This window comes from Myodes glareolus, chromosome 3 (genome assembly GCF_982192425.1).
Source record: "Myodes glareolus chromosome 3, mMyoGla1.1, whole genome shotgun sequence".
NCBI lineage: Eukaryota > Metazoa > Chordata > Mammalia > Rodentia > Cricetidae > Myodes > Myodes glareolus.
The window spans coordinates 119,877,127-119,894,672 of NC_142028.1; positions in this window are offsets into that span (position 1 = coordinate 119,877,127).

Genomic DNA, 17,546 nt, shown 5'->3' on the forward strand with positions numbered 1-17,546 from the left:
TAGTTTACATAAGCGACCCCAAAAATTCTACCAAGGAACTTCTACAACTCATAAACACTTTCAGGAATGTAGAAGGATACAAGATGAACTCAAAAACGTCAATAACTCTCCTTTACACAGATGATAAAAGGGCGGGGAAAGAAATCAGAGAAACATCACCCTTCATGATAGCCACAAATAGTATAAAACACCTCTGAGTAATTCTAACTAAACAAGTGGAAGACCTGTATGACAAAAACTTTCTTTTTTTTTTTTTTTTCCCGGGAGGCATGGAGTTTATTTATTTTTTTTTCTTTTAGTAATTTTATTAAATTATAAAAAGTTTCCATTTACGCCCCTCCTCCCAACGCCCTCCCACTCCCCCCCTCCCTCTCCTCCTCCCTCTTATGACAAAAACTTTCAATCTTTGAAGAAAAAACTTGAAGGGGACACCAGAAAATAGAAAGATCTCCCATGCTCTTGGGTATGTAGAATTAACATAGTAAAAATGGCAATCTTACCAAAAGTCATCTACAGATTCAATGCAATGCCCATCAAAATCCCAGGAAAAAGTCTTCACAGACCTTGAAAGAACAGTACTCAACTTCATATGGAAAAGCAAAACATCCTCAGAATAGCCAAAACAGTCTTGTACAATGAAGGAACTTCTGGAGGCACTACAATTCCTGACTTCAAACTCTACTACAGAGCTACAGTGCTGAAAACAGCCTGGTATTGTCAAAAGGACCAATGGAACTGAATGTTATTAATCCATACACCTGCAAACACCTGATTTTTGACAAAGAAGCAAGAAATATAAAATGGAAAAAAGACAACATATTCAACAAATGTTTTTGTCATAACTTGATATCAACATGTAGAAGAATGAAAATAGATCCATATCTACCACCATGCACAAAACCCAACTCCAAATGTATAAAAGATCTCAACATAAAGCCTACCACACTGAACCTCATAGAAGAGAAAGTGGGAAATACACTTGAACACATTGGCACAGGAGACCACTACCTAAATATAACCCCAGTAGTACATGCATTGTGAGAAACAATTAATAAATGGGACCTCCTGAAACTGAAAAGCTTTTGTAAAGCAACCGATATGGTCAACAAGACAAAACAGCAGCCTACAGAATGGGAAAAGATCTTCATCAACCCCACATCAGACAGAGGACTGATCACCAACATATACAAAGAACTCAAAAAATTGGTCATCAACATAATAAATAATCCAATAAAAAATGAAGCACAGACCTAAACAAAGAACTCTCAACAGAGGAATCTAAAATGGCTGAAAGACACTTAAGGAAATGCTCAATATCCTTAGCCATCAGAGAAATTCAAATCAAAACAACTCTGAGATTCCATTTTACACCTACAAGAATGGCCAAGTTCAAAAACACTGATGACAACTTATGCTACAGAGGTTGTGGTGTAAAGGGAACACTCCTGCATTGCTGATGGGAGTGCAAACTGATACAACCCCTTTGAATATAAGTATGTTGGTTTCTCAGAAAAATAGAAAAGAAATCTTCCTCAAGACACAGAAATACGACTTCTTGGTATAGACCCAAAGGATGGTCAATCATGCCATGAGAAAATGTGCTCATCTATGTTCATAGCAGCATTGTTTGTCATTGCCAGATCCTGAAAACAATCTAAATGACCCTCAACCACAGAATGGATAAGAAAAATGTGGTATGGTACATTTGCACAATGGAGTACTACACAACAGGAAGAAATAATGATATCTTGAAACTTGCAGGCAAATTGATGGATCTAGAAAATGTCATATTGAGTGAGGTAACCCAGATCCAGAAAGACAATTATCAAATGTACTCACTCATAAGTGACTTTTAGACATAAAGCAAAGAAAACCAGCCTACACAATCCCAGAGAACCTAGACAACAATGATAACCCTAAGAGAGACATACATGGATCTAAGCTACATGGGAAGTAGAAAAAGACAAGACCTTCTAAGCAAATTGGGAGTATGGGGATCATGGAATAGGGTTGAAAGGGAATAGAGAGGAAGGGGGTGAACAGAGAAAAATGTATAGCTCAATAAAATCAATAAAAGAAAGATGTATGCAGGTATAAAAAATAGGTTTATGCTGTATTAACTTTCCATATGATGTCTCAGAGGGTCTTTAGTTTTATCTAGCCCTCCCCTTATACCCTCTCTTACCTCTTTCTTCCCTTTCTCTTCCTGTTTGATCCTCCCAGTCTAGTCCCCTTCACCTTGTTTATCCATAACTATCTACACTATTTCCCCATCCTAGCAATATCTTCCCTTTTCCTCTAGTGCCTTACCCTATACATAACCTGTGATTACATGGAATTTAGCCTGCTTATCGAAGATATAACAGCTAATATGTACATATAACCAATACATAATATATTTGTTTGGGGAAGTGCGGGTTACATCAGTATGATTTTTTTATGTAGCTTCATCATTTAATTGCAAATTTCATCCTTTTCGTTTCTTTTAAAAACTGAGAATCATTCCATTGTATCAATGTACATATTTTCTATATTCATTTTCTAGGCTGTTCACAATTTCTGGCTACTATTAATAAAACTGCAGTAACCATGGTTGAACAAATGTGTCTGCAGTAGAAAATAGAATCCTTTGTTTATATGTCCAAGAGTAGGATACTGTAGTAAGGAGGAGTGGGCTATGTCTCATCACCAGGATGACTTACACCTGGACTGGAAGGCTGCTTGTTGTCCTAGCTAACTATTTTATGCCCAAAATAATCACACAGAGATCTATATTAATTAAATCACTGCCTGGCCCATTAGCTCTAGCCTCTTATTGGCTAACTCTCACATCTTGATTCAACCCATTTCTAATAATCTGTATGTCACCACGAGATCATGGCTTACCAGGAAAGATTCAGCTTGTCTAACCTGGTAGCTTTATGGTGACTCGGCTCTCTCTGACTCTGCCTTCTTTCTCCCAACATTCAATTCTATCTACTCCAGGGCTGTCCTACCAAAAGGCCAAGGAAGTCTCTTAATTCAACCAATGAAAGCAACACATAGAAAGAAGGACCTCCTACACCAGGATACCTGGATCTTGGGGTACATTGACTCACAGTTTTCTGAGAAATGACCACATTGTTTATATCATTCATCTTCCATGAGAAGAACTTTCCCATTGCTTGAAACCTGCCCATGTAATTCAGTTAACTTGGCTTTCCTGAAGTTAGTGAGAAACCAAAGCCTTGAGGAAAATCTCAAGGTTTTGTGTCCAGGGGGAAAGGGGTAGAAGCCCTGAGCTGTGCCTTATAAGGTAGGCAACCTGGGAGACAAAAGGGAACTGAGCCAGCCAGTGAGTGGTATCTGTGTGGAGTGTGGGGATGCGGGGTGCTAGAACAGGGGATCTTTCCCCCCAGACATAGGAGATGACAGGCATCAGAATCTGAATTGGAAGAACCAAGATGTTGAGTTGTGAACTCAAGATGTTGAGTTCGCATGTGTGTAACTGTATGAATGGTTAGTTTCATTATGACATTTTCATACATGTGTGTAATATACTTTGATCATCCACCATTACCCTCTTGAAACCTCATCTCACCAGCCCCTTCTTAGCAAATAGCTCTTTTTCATAAAAAATATATGTTTTATATATATAAAATTGTATTATGTATATAGCTATATAGATATTAAGGAAAATGTGCCATATTTGTCTGAGTCTAGCTCATTTTGTTTAATGCAGTAATTTGCAGCTCTGCCTATTTTCCTGCAAACAGCACGGTTTTGTCTTTTTGTAAGAATAAAACTGCCTTGTGTATACCCACTAAAAATAATAATTTCTTCTAAATAATACATTACATCCTGAAGGGAGTATCCTTAAAACTAAGGATGTAAGTAAAGCTTACAGTGCTCAGGAACTAAACAACTCCCAAGCCGAAGGCAGTTTCCAGAACTAGCAAGATTCACAAGTGCTCTCTCCAAGGTGGTATAAACTTAATCAGGGCAACTAGAGAAAGGAGACTTCCTGATCCATCAAGCTGCTGGCAAGTCAAACTAAGTATGCAAGAACAGAGCTTTCATGAACTGTCACTTAGGCTGTGGTAGGGCTATGAAGGTGATATAAGTAACTTTGACACATTCCTGCCTCTGTAGGTAATCCTTTACCCATACTCTTGAAAATAACACCCATAGACTTATGGGTTCTCCAATTTGTACTTTGAAGGGATTGTTAATTTAGTCTGTCATTGGTTCCCTATTAGAAAGTAATGGAAGCTTGTACACACGTCCTCAGGAAATGTTACACGTAGTTCATGGGTAGCAATGCTAATAGAGAATATCATGGGGACTATAGTAATATTGGCTAGATAACATGGCCATGGTGCCATCTGATAGATGCTGCTGTGTAGAATTATGTTAAAGCACAAATTTAATAGTAATTACACCATTTTCTGGAAAAAAAAGTAAAGGACAAAGAATTAAAATCTGCTTTTTTTTATTTTGAATATGGACTTTGAGACAAAGTACTGAAGCCTATCTATCCTTAGGGACACAGGTTCACACATTGGCATTCCAAGATAAGTGAGAAAGTGTACAAACTACCTTGGCTACTGTTACTGATGACACCATTCTGATCCATTAGTATATATAATTACTATACAGCTGCTCTGAATCTTTTTGAAAGCTGCACGATTCAATTGGATGCTAAGTGCATTTTGCTGCAAGTCTTTCTTTGACATTGAGCTCTGAGATTTTCAGAAATCATAAAACCAATTATTTATCCACTTTATATATGCCTGAGATAAATGCCCTTTGTAGAAATAGTGAGATTATGTTGTAACTAATTTTATGGTCAATTATAAATGAGTAAACATCTAATTTATAGGTTTTAAATATTAATCTCACCTTTGCCCATTTAATTAGAAGAAATATTCATAATAAAATATTCTATTTACACTAATTTAATTGTATGATAACTTATAAAAATATGAAAATTGTTATATAGCATGTGACCCCTGTGCTAAAGCCACATGACTGTTAACATTTACACACACACACACACACACACACACACACATACTGTTAACAGAAACACACTCATCCTGCAGGGTTTAACTTCCTGTTTATGAGCAAATCGTGAAAAAATCAAACCTCTCTTCATGTGAAAATAATATGCTGGGCAGAGGCCCGGAAAGAGGAGCAGCTCCAGTGTTCAGAAAAGATAATTCCACTTTTTCTATTCTCTCAGGTGGGCTCTCATCTTCTGTGGGCTCCTTCCTAGGCTTAATTCTGGCTTTTCTTCTGATTCACTTTCTAGGACCACCTGAAGTCTTCTTGTCAATCTTTCAGAGAATGTGAAAAATTCCTTAATTTAGCCAAGAAGAGTCAAGTTAAATTAAGCATGAAGTATAAGAATATATGTAATGCAGAGAAAAGATAAATTCCTGAAACAAGAGACTCTAAGGCATTGTCACCTAAGTTTGGCTGGAGTGCATATTACCAGCCATGATTAGGAAACAGCACATTCTTTGTGGTAATGGATCCAGTGACTCTTAAGAAGGTTATCAATAATTTCAAAATTCTTTTTCTTTTTCTTTTTAGCTGATATTTTGAGACAACATTTCTAATAGTCTAGGCTGGCCTCCAATTTTTTTTATAGAGTCAAGCCTGTCCTTGAACCCGTGGTCCTCTGCCTCCACTTCTCACTTGATTTAACACTAGGTCCATCAACTTTAATTTTATTAGGAACTTTTCTCTTTCTATTTTCAAGTGCATGATTCCTTGTGTGCTATCCATTCACCAGTAATTAAGCTATTATTTTATTAAAATTGTTAGATTTCTGTAGAAAAAAATAATCTGATCCAAGGCTGCTATGTGGTAACAACAGCTTATATACCCATCTCCTGAAGTTCATTTCGTTTATTTTCTGCATTTCCTCCAGGGAAAGAATTTCCATGAACAAAATGGTTACTATTTTATAATCATTATACTATTATATTATATTAATTATAATTATATAATTATATATAGTATTACATACATTATATACTATTCTATAATTACAAACTGATTAACAGTTATTATTTATTATTGTAGCAATCCTTACATCTGAGAGTAAGGAATCTAAGAGAAGGATGGTAGTATTATTATTTTTTATGATTATAAAATTTTATCACTATGAAAAAAGAAAATTAATCTTATTCTTTTTTTATAAAGAGTTGTCTGTTGGTAGCTTCAGCAACAACTACTTTTTTAAACATGAAGAGAGTTACGGCTCCCAAGAAATATCTGCCAATAGAACGCATTGAGAAAGAAATTACAGAATTAATTTTTTATGTTTTTGAAGTACATTGCTTTAGGACTAAACATGCCTTGGACACAAGTGACACTGTGGTAAAGAGAGCTAGAGTTTTTGAATAGATAGAAATTTGTCTTTTATCAAAATATTTTTGATAGAGTTATCTGTTATCTTTAACAAGCTTTTTGAAACAGTTGGCTTTTCCTTTCTCCAACCTTTCTAGTTGTATAATCAAACTTGACATGAATTTCTTATCAGGAGTTTCTCCCTGCAATAGTGAATGGAAATACTTAACCCTTATAGACTCTTGTATCATCATCATCTTCTTCATGAACATCACTCCCCAGCCCTCTCTTCTCTCAGTCTCTAAATTGTAACAGCCATTCCTTGTTCAGCTCCTCAGTAACATCCCATGCTTGCCAGTCCCTACTCTTTGTATATATAGCTTTTACCAGAAATGGTTGCCCATTTCTGCAAACATTCTTTTACAGTGAATTCTCCTTGATGTAGGTAAATTTTCATTCCTTTTCTGTACATCCTTTCTATAACCATGTGTGGAATTTCATAGGTTATTACCTGGACCTTAGTGGGCCATCTTGAAATTGAAAAAGCATCTTTTCACAGAGATTATGTAACAGGTAAGGCTGCAGTAAGGACAGGGTACTGAAGATCCAGAATAAATAGGATATATATTCAACCAACCGTTTTCTAATAGAGGCAAAGGCAAAACTCAGACTGGGGTTGTGAGATTAGTGGTAAAATGAGCCTAGCATGAGTGAAACCCTGGATTTACTCTCTAACAACATGCATACCAATACTCACACACACACACACACACACACACACACACACACACACTCACACAAAGAGAGAGAGACAGAGAGAGAGAGACAGAGAGAGACAGAGACAGAGAGAGAGGAATTTATGAAGTAACATTACCAGGGCCATGAAAATGGAAAAAAAATGCATTAGTAAACATTGCCTCAGACAAATCCTTTGTCATAAAGCAAGGAATTCCATATTATTTACTAAAAATGAGCACATGTTTTTTTCTGTGTGATTTTCCTAAAAATCTCCAGATGCCTTTGGAATTGGAATTACAGATAATGCCACACAAGCATTCCTAATGTTGTCAGCTTTGCTGGTATAACATGTCTCACCCGTCCCCTAAGATGGTCAATCAGGATTCAAAGCCTCTTTAAACCTCCCTTAAGTCTCCACAAATCTGATGTCAATCGTGCAATTACAAGTCTGGTTTCAAATGTCTCCAAGTTTTACACATTGAAGAGGTAAATGGAAAAATACCTTGAGAGCTGGAAAGAATCAAATCAGTTTGGACTTACATTAACTGCACTTAATTAACAAGGAACAGATGTTCCCAATTCATTGTGTTGGCTTAAAAGTCAATAAAATCTTTACTGACTCTTGAAGAGAAATTACCAAAAGAAAAATGCTGGTAGAACTAATACATTGTCAATAATAATATGCCTATGTGCATGTTACATAATTAAGTATGACATATAGTTACTTGAACAGTTATATCTTTGTTTGCACTTGAAAAGACTAAAATAGAATATATATTTAGTTATTTTATTTATTATTAATATAATTTTATTTTGTTTTATTTTTATTTATCTAATATATACTGGGCAAATTATTTATTACTGATCCCTTTATAGGTCAAGATTTAACAGATGATGTTGATAGGAATGTAATAAAAATACTATAAATGTATATATAAAATACATATGCACAAATTGCGCACACATAGATATGTGATCAAAATATTTTCAAACAGGATGCCTTAAATTTTTTATTCTTTCATTCAACTTTTAAATTATCTTATATATATTGTTATCTAAGTATATATATCAAATATTTATTGATAATAAATCACAAGGAAACAAACTTTGAAATTCATGTTCATACATATAATTTAGCAGCTATTAAAGACAAGGCATATTTATATATAGTGAAGTAGATATGAATATTTTTACATAAAGAATGAAATTGTGGCTGAATATTTGATTCTGCAGGATTTAGGACATCCTCAATGTTTTCCAGAGTCATAGTGTTTTGATTCTGTAATCACCAATGCTGATACAATCATTTTGCATGAATTTAGAACACAAAAGTGTAAAAATATATATAGGATGTTTTTAGAAACTATTCAGATTCTGTCCTAATTTCAAGCCAAAGTACATTTAAAGATTTGTTTTGTTTTTTATGAAAGTCAGCAACCAAACAGCAATTTTTAAAACCATATATGGTAAAACAATATAATCCAAAGATATACTAACTTGACAAATTCTAAGAGATAATGATAGGAAAATATGAAAATTTTATGCTTTCTGCAATTAGCACTGGCAAGCACAGTGAGAAACTGCAGCTTGATTAACTTCATGTTTGAGTTTGAATTAACTTATCAACCTTAGACATTAAGAACCTTGTACTCTTGCAAATTTTTTGTGACACAAACCTTCAATTATTCAACCACATGGGATTGCAACCTGCCATTTTAGAATTTATAATCTAGAGCATTCAAAAAAGATAGGCTTGCAAACATAGGATAGCCTTGACTCCAAAGGAAATGCCAGGCACATACTTCTCATTGTAAATGAAAATTTTCCTATAGAGATCACTGAAAAAAAGAACATGTGCTAGAACTAACATCAAGGTTCTCAGTAAGAATTACAAAGTAAATATAGGTTTTAAAGTATGCACTCATTATAATGCTCTCTATATTAAATTCTGATGAGAACATTAAGTACTATTTCCCATGATCTTTAAAAACTAGCATTTAAAATATTATTAATTTTACATATCCATCTCTGTATAAATCATTAAAGTGATAACATATATAATAAGGAAATAAACATTTTTTTAAAAAATAGTGACCTATTCATATCCTTTATTAGCATTTGGTAAGTAGAGATGATATAAATTCTTCCATACAAATAATGCAAGTGAATAAGATGAAAATTGAAAGGGAATGAATAAATATGTACAACTTTCTTACCTGTTTTAAGAGACACACAGGCAAAAGCTTTCTAAAATGTGACAATGTGTTCACAATAGATCTTCAAGACAGCAGGATTAAGCCTATTTATGCTGACTACATTTTCTAATTTTTCTGTACTTCAGCAGCAAGAATATACTGATTTAAATCCTGTGGTTTAATTCTATCTTCATTCACTAGATGGAGTGTTGTGGACACAATGAACTAACTAAGCTTCAGTATCATGATTATTTTATAAAATGAAGATTACATTCTAACACTAGATTCAAAATTTTGTTACATAAATAAATCCAAACAAGTTAATGAGTGGTGGCACATGCCTTTAATCTTAATACTCAGGAGGCAGAGGTAAACAGCTCGCTCTGAGTTTGAGGCCAGACTGGTCTACAGAACTAGTTCTAAGACAGACAAGACTACACAAAGAAACTCTGCCTCAAAAAATACAGGAAGAAGAAGAAGAAGAAGAAGAAGAAGAAGAAGAAGAAGAAGAAGAAGAAGAAGAAGAAGAAGAAGAAGAAGAAGAAGAAGGTACAAACAAACAACTTTTCAAAGTGATTAGCACTAAATATAGAATATTTTAATTATGAAGTCAAGGACAAAGGTGTTGATAATGTTAATTCAGAGAAATAACTATTGTTATAGGTGTGTTATAAAGAAGTCTTGACTATCTTAAGAACAAAGAAAACATACCTAAAGCATAAAATTATGACTGTCCAAATTCTGCTTAGCAAAGTAGTGTCTTAATTCAATATCTAAGTTACATAAGTCAATTTTTGATACTATGAATTGATAAACCAGTCTGCCTCCATCTTAGGTTTAAAAGACATCTCATAGGAAAGACATTCCTTTATGTGGTTAAACAATTTTCTCAAGAATTGTCTCTGCCCTTCCTATAATTTTAACTACAAGTAATTCTGCACTACTTGTTCCATGAGACTGCAACCGTGTTTTTGTTTCAAAAAGTTGTTATGACCACCTCACAACCATGTCTTTGTTTCATAAGAGGTTGTTATGACCAACTTGTGATAATTATATTCTGCTTCTGTGTCCCTACCTATTTGTCTTCCAAATCATCCATTTGGAAACCTCCCATCATGAAATCCCTATGCCCAGTGCTGCTCTCCTGAACCCCTCCTTAAGGAGAAGCAGTATCCATACACAAATAAAGTAAGCTTGCTTTAACTAATTTGGCCATGATCATTGGGTCCATGGTCTTCTTAAATCTTTGGGATTAGTAGAATAACTACAAACTGATTGATATTAAAAAGCCTCATCAAAATTCCAAAGTAAAATATGCCCTCATAAAACAGTAATTGTAGTGAATAAAAAAAGCAACCATAAATCCATAAGAAACGGCGCTATTAGGAAGTGTGGACTTGTTAGAGTTGGCATGACCTTGTTGGAGAAAGTGTGTCACAGAGAAGAGGGCTTTGAGATTTCAGAAATTCAAGCTAGGCCTAGCGGATCTCTTTCATTTCCTGTTGCCTGCAGACTTAAGTGTAGAACTCTCAGTTCCATCTCCAACAACATGTCTGTCTGCATACCACCAGATTTCCTGCCATGATGATTGTTATGATTGTTCGTCACTTTAAGAGACAAGCCATGCCCACTACCTGTGGCCCCTCTCCTCCTTCACTATCTTGATTCTCTCTGTTCCCTTTGGCCCCACCTGCTCCCCTTCTTGCCTCTTCTTTTCTCTCTCTGTCCTCTTTTTCTCTTCCCTTTCTCTCTCTCTCTCTCTCCTCTCTACCCCCACTTCTCCTTTTTTTCTTTCCCAGTTTATAACTAATCAATATCCAGTTCTTTTCTATACAATGTGTCTGTGCCTCCTACCCGCTGCCTGCTTACACCACTGGGTACCCCGGGACCAGCCAGCTGCTGCATGGCTGGGCCCTGCCCGGGGCTAGCAGCTCTCGATACCCGCTGCCAGGACCCCACTGCTCAGTACAAAGCTGCTCGGGACCTGCAGGCAATTTCATAACATTGGTGCCATGACTTGGATAGACGCTCCTGCCCAGAACTCCTCTTTCAGGGTCAGGATCCTGAACCAGGGTTTTTTCCCTACTCCCACCACCGGCTTGCTGGCTTCAGTCAGTGAATCTCCCCAGTTCTGCTACAGTTACTTCCCTTAACTGGAATCGTGTTTGGACTGACCTGGGGTCAGTCAGCCCACGTTTTAGCATTGTACATTCCCCATACAGTGTATTTGACTGGAGACCCAGGGTCCTCCAGATTCTTCATCATTTTTATTCATTTTTTCTCTGTTCTTTTTCCTTCCTTCGTCATAAAATGCCACTTGGAGTGGCCCCAGAACTCTGGTTTCTGAGTCACCCGACCAGATCCAGCTAGGCCATAACACCCCACTCGTGATCAGAGGACGCTCGCCCATGAGTCCTGGGTATTTTCACTGATTTGCACCCCACCTATATGGGAAGATATTCCCTTACAGGCCTTGAGGTGCCTCTGTTTTGCAGGTTTTCATGATTTTGGCTGTGGATAGCAACCGTCCATGGCAGCTCCCCGGCTTTTTTAAATTCCAGTTGTGGCATGGTGCAGTTTTTTTTTTTTCAGTTGCAGCCTTTTGCTCCCCTCTGCGCCTTGTGGTGTGGCATGGCGGCTCAGTGACAGGGCAGATCACACCTTTAGGTCCCTCTTATTAAGCTTAAAAATCCTTACATCTCAAAAAATTGTGGCTTTTTTCATTCAACACGTGTCTGCCGCCATTTTGACTATGGTCAGGTGACTTCGCCACCATCTTAGCTGAGAGACAGGTCTGGTGACCAAGCTCTCCCATTTTTATCCTGCCTTGTCCTCCGGTTTTCACTAAATTCCTCTTGTTGACTCTGTTACATGTGTTTTGCACAGTGGCATGCTTTTGGTAGGGCCCACCAAAAGCATCTACTTTGCCCAATTCCTGTTCATTTTTTCTGTGTATAATAATTGTTCATTACATCTCATTTCAGACTTGATTCTCTCTGTTCCCTTTGGCCCCTCACGCTCCCCTTCTTCTCTCTTCTTCTTCTTCCCTTTCTCTCTCTCTCTCTCCTCTCTTCCCCCTTCTCACATTTTTCCTTCCCATTTTATAACTCAACTATTAAATATCCAATTCTATTCTATACGATGTGTCTGTGCCTCCTACCCTCCACCTACTCACACCTCCTGGTGCACCAGGACCAGCCTACTGTTGCATGGCTGGATCCTGCCTGGGGCTAGTGGGTCTCGGTACCTGCTGCCAGGTCCCGCTCCTTGGGACCAGGCACCAGGACCCTGCCTCAAGCTGCTTGAAACCCACAGGCAATTTTATAACAATGATAATGGAATATACTTCTGAACCTATAATCCAACCTCAATCAAATGTTTTCCTGTATGAGAATTGCTGTGTTTTTGGTGTCTCTTCACAGCAACAGAAGCCCTAACTAAGAAGTTTGTACCTGTGACAGGGGTGTTATGATAGGCCAGACTATGTTTTTGTTTGTAGGAATGTGGAAATTGGGACTTTGGGTTAGGAAAGCAGTAGGATGCTTTAAGTGTGACTTAGTGAGCATACTAGTAGGAGTGTGGAAGACAGTGGGACTGAAGATAATTTGAACTTCAGGGGCTCAGCTCAAGAGGTTTCAAAGGAGAAGCATATTAATTAAAATATTTCCCAGAGACCATTCTTGTGACATTTTGCTGAAAAATGTTGTGACTGTTGTCACTTATCCAAAAAAAAATTGTCTCAGGTTATGCTGATGAATTATGGATTAATAGATTTGGTAGGAGGCATCTCAAAATAACCTAGCATTGACTGTTTTGCTTGGTTATTAGTGGTTGATATTATGCAGATATGTTATGAAAAGAAGCAAGCTGAGGAAGAAAAAAGACAAAATATATAGTATGCAGAGAGAAGGAGCACCAGGAAAAATTTTAAGAAACTTCTTGATGTAAATAGAATATAATAACAATAAAATAAAATAAAATAAAAATAGTGCTGACCTCAGGGTAAGACTCCATCCAGCTAAGCTTCCAACCTGTGAAAAAGGAATTAAAGAACAGCTTAGATCCAGGCAAGCAGTTCTCTTCCTGGAGCCTGCAAACACAGATGCAGAACTCTCAGTCTTCCTCCAGCACCAAGTCTGCCTATGCACCGCCATGTGTCCTGCCATGATGATAATGGACTAATACTTTGAACCTGGAAACCAGACCCAATGAAATATTTCCTTTATAAGGGCTGCCATAGTCATGGTGTTCTTTCGCAGCAATAGAAACCCTAACTTGGACAGTAATCTATACAAAATACTACTAGCAGTGTATTACTACATGTTACAAGCTCTGGTGTCTGCCTTTGAGTTCTTCAACTGTTTTATAAGAGTTCTTAATTATATTGTATACACGTATACATACATGTATACAAAAGCTACATACAGAGGTCAGAGGACAATAAACAATATGTGGATATTGGTTTTCTCATTCCATCGTGTCAGTTCCAGAGATCAAACACAGATGATCAACCTTGATGGCAAACACCTTTACCTGTTGAAACATCTCACAAGATCCCCATATCCCTTCAGCTTCTTTAGCCTCTTTCAAATGCTTACCTGGTCTTTTATACATCAAGTATATTAAAATGATAACTTTTAGACATTCTAATTCTTCCTGTAAACTTCAATACTAGCAGTGGAAATTAGCGTATATTACTTGTCACTCCATTGTATCACTGAGGATAGATAAATGTGAAAATATACATGTCAATAAATTATTAAGCATTTACCATGCTTAAGATATCATGGTAGATGACCGGTATATATAGTTGAAAGGGCACAGACATTTGTTCCTACAGATACTTTATGTTGACATGAGAAATACATCAGAAAAGAAAATACTACAGCAGATTGTGAAAATGTCATGAAATGACAGTAGTTTGCCCATCAAGGGGCCTGATGTTTGGCAAAAGATAATAGACTTCCTTGAAATAACCAATCTTAATATCTAAATAATTGATAGAAATTGGTCAAATACAGAAAAATAGAAAGCATTGATCAGTATGTACTCATGCCTGGGGTAAAGACAAAATATAGCATGTTCTAGAACAGAAATGTGTGTTAAACCGGGCAGTGGTAGCATATGCCTTTAATCCCAGGACTCGGGAAGCAGAGGCAGGTAGATCTCTGTGAGTTCAAAGCCAGCCTGGTCTATAAGAGCTAGTTCCAAGACAGGCTCCAAAGCTACAGAGAAATCCTGTCTTTAAAAATCAAAAAAGAAAGAAAGAAAGAAAGAAAGAAAGAAAGAAAGAAAGAAAGAAAGAAAGAAAGAAAGAAAGAAAGAAAGAAAGAAATGTTTGTTAATGAATCAGCTGACAGTAAGTATAAAGAGCTGGACTAAACCCCATGATAGAACTACAGCATAAAGACAGCTCTACTGCATGTTTACATAACATTATCTTAAGGATGGCTCTATGATAAAAGTTCATGTGTGACCAAGAGATGAGCCTTTGACAGGTTCATGTGAAGTAACCATAAGCATAGCTCTGTGAAGTGACCCTAAAAGCTCTCAACTATGAGATAATAGTTGTCATTTAAAAAATTTGAAAAGAATGAAAGATAGAGGTTTAGAAACAGGATTTCAGAGGTGTCTCTGTTAATAAATTTTAGAGAAGACTTGCTGCCAAAGTATGAGGATCATAGCTCAGATCCCCAATCTCATAAAAGCTGAGTGTGGCAGCACATACATTCCAACTCTGTACCAGAAAATAGCATTTTCTGGGACATGGTATTCAGTCGGTCTAGCCAAACCAATGGGCTAAGGTTCAGAGACAAACCCTATCTCAAAATCATGTGAGGAATGAAGAGAAAGACACCTAACATTGTTCTCTGGTAGTCACTCACACAGTCATACAGGGAAACACATAGAAAGCTTGAAACAATAAAATAAGTTTATCACAGGATATATGGTCATCTATTATTGATGTATGTTAAGTAACTTTAGAGATCCCTACTAGTACCCAAATCTCTAAATGCTAACGTCCATTTATAAAATGACTCACTATTTGAATAGAACTTATATACAACCTCTCATTTACTTAAAATATTGTCAGATTATTTATTATCACTATTAAAACTACTGCCTTAGCCAGTATTCTATAGCTACAAAGAAACACCATGAACACAGCAACTTTTATAAAGAAAAACACTTAATTGAAGCTTTCTCACAGTTTTAGATGTCTATTTCACTATCTTCATGTCAAGAAGCACAGAGACACATAGGCAGACATAATGTTGGAGAGTAACTGAGAGTTCTGCATCCACATCTGGAGGCAACAAGAAGAGACACACTTGGTATGACTTAAGCATTTGAAAGCCCAAAGCCCACCCCAAATGACACATTTTTTCCAACAAGGCCACACCTGCTCTAACAAGACCACACTTCCTAGTCCCTGTCAAGTAGCACCTTTCCCTCATAACCAAGCATTCAAATACATGAATCTATGGCAGAAAACATTCAGGACAATGAGTCCTTCCTGAGTATGTATCCATTTTTATCATCATTTTTCCCCATACTAATATTTTCATAGTATAGTAGTTGTGTTGGTTTAAGTGAGAATGATCACACCCATAGGTTCATATACTTTTTAAGAGAAAATAGAGGGGAGTGGATTTGGGACTGAACAAAATAAGAGGAACCAGGGAGGAGTGGAGGGACAGAAAACTTTATATGAAAGTTTAATCTATTATATGAAAGAAGAATCTATTTTCTTATTATAAGAAAAGAATAATCTATTATATGAAAGAATAGTCTTTTTCAATATATATTGAATATTATATATATATATATATATATATATATATATATATATATATTACCATTTTCTGCCCTCTAATTCCTCCAATGTACTTTCTTGCTCTGTCTCAAATTCTTGGACCCTTTTTCTCCTATAAGAACCACTTCTCCTCAGAACTTTATTATTTGTGAACATCAGCTTTCTAGTTGGTTACTGCTTTTCAGTTAACCTCATTGAGTTTTGTAGAAAAACTGAAAGTAATCAAACTGCACCCCAAATGTGTATCTTAACTTCTGCCAATACCAGCATCCTTCTTAGTGTTTTTCTTATAAGTTCCAAACACTTACAAGAAATACTGTAAATATGAAAATTTTGTTGTTTAAGCTATGGGAGTTGTGGAGTTGTGTAGCTCATCCTCAGTAGGAGATTAACACACCAGCTTAGGGGATTCATTGTAGAATGTGGTCAGGGGAGATGAAATAGACTAGTTAGCAGAAGCCCAGGTATGAGGTTCAATCAGCCTTAATGAATAATTACAGTGATTTAGTCAGAGAAAAACGAAGGCCAAAACACAGGGCCAAAACTCAGGGGAAGCAAGGTAAGAACAAGTCTCTTAACAAACCAACTCAGTGTGCCCAGGGAGTTGCTGAGCCTCTCCTGGTGTAAAGCCATCTCTCCTGGAAGAGGTTAAGTGGTGTAGAATTGAGAGTTATGAAGACATATAAAAGGCATCCAGATTTATTGTGACCCCAAAATGGCTCAGATGTTCTCTCAGAGAAAAAGTCCCATTAATGGCACATGGCAGAATTTTTATCAAAATGCCACTGTGAACTTTTCTTTCTGTGGCAAACAGCTTGACTACTAAGATATCACCACCCACATTCATATGTTTCAGTGTGTGTTTTGCCAAGGTGCCTGCTTGTCATTTGCTCTATTTACACAGTGCCAAAAACCCAGGTGAAAAGTAGAAAATTCAGTCGGTGTTTCTAAATACCCAGATGTTTGACACCACATGCATATGCCATCTGCACAACAGTGTTTCTTGCCTTGTCTCCTTGCTTGCCAACAAGGAATATGATCCATTGTGCAGAAGCTTAAGTATTTGTGAGACTAAGAAATTGCACAGCATAGTCTATAAGCTGTATATTTCTTTTAAATTATCAGAGAATCAGATTATAGAAAATATATAAAGCAACTTTTCTCATTTATTTGCAATGTCTCTATAAATAAATCAAAGTGACCTTTTAGAATCCTTTCTGATATTACAGGTGATTACTTTTCAACTTCCAGTTTTTACATTATAAATGAGGACACAGAAAACATTGACTTGGATATTAGTTGCTTTTTATTGCCATAATAAAATGTCCTGACCCAAAGTAACTTACAGATGAAATAGTTTAATGAGTTAATTTAAGCTTAAGGTTTCGGACGGACCAATCTACCATGGCAAGGAGGTACGGCAACAAGCACTAGTCATGGTGGTATAGGGTAGGAGA